Source organism: Lampetra planeri, unplaced genomic scaffold (genome assembly GCF_965212315.1).
Source record: "Lampetra planeri unplaced genomic scaffold, kcLamPlan1.2.h2 scaffold_314, whole genome shotgun sequence".
Classification (NCBI taxonomy): domain Eukaryota; kingdom Metazoa; phylum Chordata; class Hyperoartia; order Petromyzontiformes; family Petromyzontidae; genus Lampetra; species Lampetra planeri.
The window spans coordinates 40,001-45,000 of record NW_027615138.1 but is presented as its reverse complement, the minus strand read 5'-3'; positions in this window follow the sequence as shown (position 1 = coordinate 45,000).

Below are 5,000 nucleotides of genomic sequence, written 5' to 3'. Positions count from 1 at the left end.
GTGTGTGTGTGCGTGCAGTCTTCTCTGCTCCAGACTGAAAGGAGAGCTCCTTCTGTGTCTGCTGGCGGGCTGAGAGTGCATGAAACCTGCATAACTTGTGCTCTTTCTCCTTCCTGGAGGTGAGCTCGGGCCTGAGAGTGCAGTCTGCTCCGCTCCAGACTGAAAGCAGAGCTCCTTCTGTGTCTGCTGGCGGGCTGAGAGTGCATGAAACCTGCATAACTTGTGCTCTTTCTCCTTCCTGGAGGTGAGCTCGGGCCTGAGAGTGCAGTGCACGGTACCTGCATAACTTGTGTGCTGTGCCCCGGGCTGAGTGTGCATGATACCTGGACAACTTGTGCTGTCCTCCGGCCTGTGAGTGCAGGGAGGCTGTTTGGTGCAGTCTGCTGAGCTCCTGCCTGAAGGTGAGCTGGAGCCTGACAGTGCAGTGCACGGTACCTGGATAACTTGTGCTCTGCTCCGGCCTGTGAGTGCAGGGAGGCTGTGTGTGTGTGCGTGCAGTCTTCTCTGCTCCAGACTGAAAGGAGAGCTCCTTCTGTGTCTGCTGGCGGGCTGAGAGTGCATGAAACCTGCATAACTTGTGCTCTTTCTCCTTCCTGGAGGTGAGCTCGGGCCTGAGAGTGCAGTCTGCTCCGCTCCAGACTGAAAGCAGAGCTCCTTCTGTGTCTGCTGGCGGGCTGAGAGTGCATGAAACCTGCATAACTTGTGCTCTTTCTCCTTCCTGGAGGTGAGCTGGAGCCTGAGAGTGCAGTGAGGCTGTGTGAGCAGTCTGCTGTGCTCCTGAATGAAAGCAGAGTTCCTTCTGTGTCTGCTGGCGGGCTGAGGGTGCATGAAACCTGTATAACTTCTGCTCTGCTCCTTCCTGGAGGTGAGCTGGAGCCTGACAGTGCAGTGCACGGTACCTGGATAACTTGTGCTCTGCTCCGGCCTGTGAGTGCAGGGAGGCTGTGTGTGTGTGCGTGCAGTCTTCTCTGCTCCAGACTGAAAGGAGAGCTCCTTCTGTGTCTGCTGGCGGGCTGAGAGTGCATGAAACCTGCATAACTTGTGCTCTTTCTCCTTCCTGGAGGTGAGCTCGGGCCTGAGAGTGCAGTCTGCTCCGCTCCAGACTGAAAGCAGAGCTCCTTCTGTGTCTGCTGGCGGGCTGAGAGTGCATGAAACCTGCATAACTTGTGCTCTTTCTCCTTCCTGGAGGTGAGCTCGGGCCTGAGAGTGCAGTGCACGGTACCTGCATAACTTGTGTGCTGTGCCCCGGGCTGAGTGTGCATGATACCTGGACAACTTGTGCTGTCCTCCGGCCTGTGAGTGCAGGGAGGCTGTTTGGTGCAGTCTGCTGAGCTCCTGCCTGAAGGTGAGCTGGAGCCTGACAGTGCAGTGCACGGTACCTGGATAACTTGTGCTCTGCTCCGGCCTGTGAGTGCAGGGAGGCTGTGTGTGTGTGCGTGCAGTCTTCTCTGCTCCAGACTGAAAGGAGAGCTCCTTCTGTGTCTGCTGGCGGGCTGAGAGTGCATGAAACCTGTATAACTTCTGCCCTGCTCCTTCCTGGAGGTGAGCTGCAGCCCTAGAGTGCAGGGAGGATGTGTGTGTGCGTGTGTGCAGTCTTCTCTGCTCCAGACTGAAAGCAGAGCGCCTTCTGTGTCTGCTGGCGGGCTGAGAGTGCATGAAACCTGCATAACTTGTGCTCTTTCTCCTTCCTGGAGGTGAGCTGGAGCCTGGGAGTGCACGTGAGGCTGTGCACCTGGATGAGAGCGCAGGGAGAGAGAGAGAGAGAGAGAGAGAGAGAGAGAGAGAGAGAGAGAGAGAGAGAGAGAGAGAGAGAGAGAGAGAGAGAGAGAGAGAGAGAGAGAGAGAGACACTGTGTGTGTGTGTGTGTGTGTGTGTGTGTGTGTGTGTGTGTGTGTGTGTGTGTGTGTGTGTGCACACGCGCACTTGTGTGTGAGTGAGTGCGTGTGTATGTATGTGTGTCTGTGTGTGTGAGAGGGAGAGATACACAGACAGAGACATTGTGTGTGTCTGTGTGCGTCTGTGTGTGCCTGTGTGTGTCTGTCTGTGTGTGTCAGGGTACTGCATTTGTGACAATGTGGTCAGTAAACAGTAGCCGGTGTACCAGGGGCGTGAAACTGCGGCCGGGGTACCAGGGGCACGAAGCTGCTGCCGGGGTACCACGGGCCGCAAAGCTCGAGCCGGTGTACCAGGGGCGCGAGGCGAAAAAAAATGGCAAAGTACAAACAGGGGGCCGAGAAACACACTTCTCTCAGCGCCTGTCAGCCCGATTTCAGAAACCTGGGTTTTAAGAGGCTGCGAGCTCCAGGCAGAGGACGGCGGCGCTCCTCTCAGCCCTGCCCGGGATCAGGCACTGTTCTGGGACTGACGTGGTGCGCTGCAGCCTGTGTGTGTCCCGGTTCTCCTGTGAGAAGAAAAAAAATTGCAAAGTACAAACAGGGGACAGAGATCTCTGTCCCCTGCTTTCGCCAAACACACTTCTCTCAGGCCGTTCCAGCCCGATTTCAGAAACCCGGGTTTTAAGAGGCTGCGAGCTCCAGGCAGAGGACGGCGGCGCTCCTCTCAGCCCTGCCCGGGATCAGGCACTGTTCTGGGACTGACGTGGTGCGCTGCAGCCTGTGTGAGTCCCGGTTCTCCTGTGAGAAGAAAAAAAATTGCAAAGTACAAACAGGGGACAGAGATCTCTGTCCCCTGCTTTCGCCAAACACACTTCTCTCAGGCCGTTCCAGCCCGATTTCAGAAACCCGGGTTTTAAGAGGCTGCGAGCTCCAGGCAGAGGACGGCGGCGCTCCTCTCAGCCCTGCCCGGGATCAGGCACTGTTCTGGGACTGACGTGGTGCGCTGCAGCCTGTGTGTGTCCCGGTTCTCCAGTGAGAAGAAAAACATGGCAAAGTACAAACAGGGGACAGAGATCTCTGTCCCCTGCTTTCGCCAAACACACTTCTCTCAGCGCCTGTCAGCCCGATTTCAGAAACCTGGGTTTTAAGAGGCTGTGAGCTCCAGGCAGAGGACGGCGGCGCTCCTCTCAGCCCTGCCCGGGATCAGGCACTGTTCTGGGACTGACGTGGTGCGCTGCAGCCTGTGTGTGTCCCGGTTCTCCTGTGAGAAGAAAAAAAAAATTGCAAAGTACAAACAGGGGACAGAGATCTCTGTCCCCTGCTTTCGCCAAACACACTTCTCTCAGGCCGTTCCAGCCCGATTTCAGAAACCCGGGTTTTAAGAGGCTGCGAGCTCCAGGCAGAGGACGGCGGCGCTCCTCTCAGCCCTGCCCGGGATCAGGCACTGTTCTGGGACTGACGTGGTGCGCTGCAGCCTGTGTGAGTCCCGGTTCTCCTGTGAGAAGAAAAAAAATTGCAAAGTACAAACAGGGGACAGAGATCTCTGTCCCCTGCTTTCGCCAAACACACTTCTCTCAGACCGTTCCAGCCCGATTTCAGAAACCCGGGTTTTAAGAGGCTGCGAGCTCCAGGCAGAGGACGGCGGCGCTCCTCTCAGCCCTGCCCGGGATCAGGCACTGTTCTGGGACTGACGTGGTGCGCTGCAGCCTGTGTGTGTCCCGGTTCTCCAGTGAGAAGAAAAACATGGCAAAGTACAAACAGGGGACAGAGATCTCTGTCCCCTGCTTTCGCCAAACACACTTCTCTCAGCGCCTGTCAGCCCGATTTCAGAAACCTGGGTTTTAAGAGGCTGTGAGCTCCAGGCAGAGGACGGCGGCGCTCCTCTCAGCCCTGCCCGGGATCAGGCACTGTTCTGGGACTGACGTGGTGCGCTGCAGCCTGTGTGTGTCCCGGTTCTCCTGTGAGAAGAAAAAAAATTGCAAAGTACAAACAGGGGACAGAGATCTCTGTCCCCTGCTTTCGCCAAACACACTTCTCTCAGGCCGTTCCAGCCCGATTTCAGAAACCTGGGTTTTAAGAGGCTGCGAGCTCCAGGCAGAGGACGGCGGCGCTCCTCTCAGCCCTGCCCGGGATCAGGCACTGTTCTGGGACTGACGTGGTGCGCAGCAGCCTGTGTGTGTCCCGGTTCTCCTGTGAGAGGAAAAAAAAAGGCAAAGTACAAACAGGGGGTAGAGAACTGGTTTCCCTGCTTTCGCCATATCGACTTCGTTCAGGCCGTTCCAGCCCGATTTCAGAAACCCGGGTTTTAAGAGGCTGTGAGCTCCAGGCAGAGGACGGCGGCGCTCCTCTCAGCCCTGCCCGGGATCAGGCACTGTTCTGGGACTGACGTGGTGCTGTGCAGCCTGTGTGTGTCCCGGTTCTCCTGTGAGAGGAAAAAAAAGGCAAAGTACAAACAGGGGGTAGAGAACTGGTTTCCCTGCTTTCGCCATATCGACTTCGTTCAGGCCGTTCCAGCCCGATTTCAGAAACCCGGGTTTTAAGAGGCTGTGAGCTCCAGGCAGAGGACGGCGGCGCTCCTCTCAGCCCTGCCCGGGATCAGGCACTGTTCTGGGATTGACGTGGTGCTGTGCAGCCTGTGTGTGTCCCGGTTCTCCTGTGAGAGGAAAAAAAGGCAAAGTACAAACAGGGGGCAGAGAACTGGTTTCCCTGCTTTCGCCATATCGACTTCGTTCAGGCCGTTCCAGCCCGATTTCAGAAACCCGGGTTTTAAGAGGCTGTGAGCTCCAGGCAGAGGACGGCGGCGCTCCTCTCAGCCCTGCCCGGGATCAGGCACTGTTCTGGGACTGACGTGGTGCGCTGCAGCCTGTGTGTGTCCCGGTTCTCCTGTGAGAGGAAAAAATGGCAAAGTACAAACAGGGGACAGAGATCTCTGTCCCCTGCTTTCGCCAAACACACTTCGTTCAGGCCGTTCCAGCCCGATTTCAGAAACCCGGGTTTTAAGAGGCTGTGAGCTCCAGGCAGAGGACGGCGGCGCTCCTCTCAGCCCTGCCCGGGATCAGGCACTGTTCTGGGACTGACGTGGTGCGCTGCAGCCTGTGTGTGTCCCGGTTCTCCTGTGAGAGGAAAAAATGGCAAAGTACAAACAGGGGGCAGAGAACTGGTTTC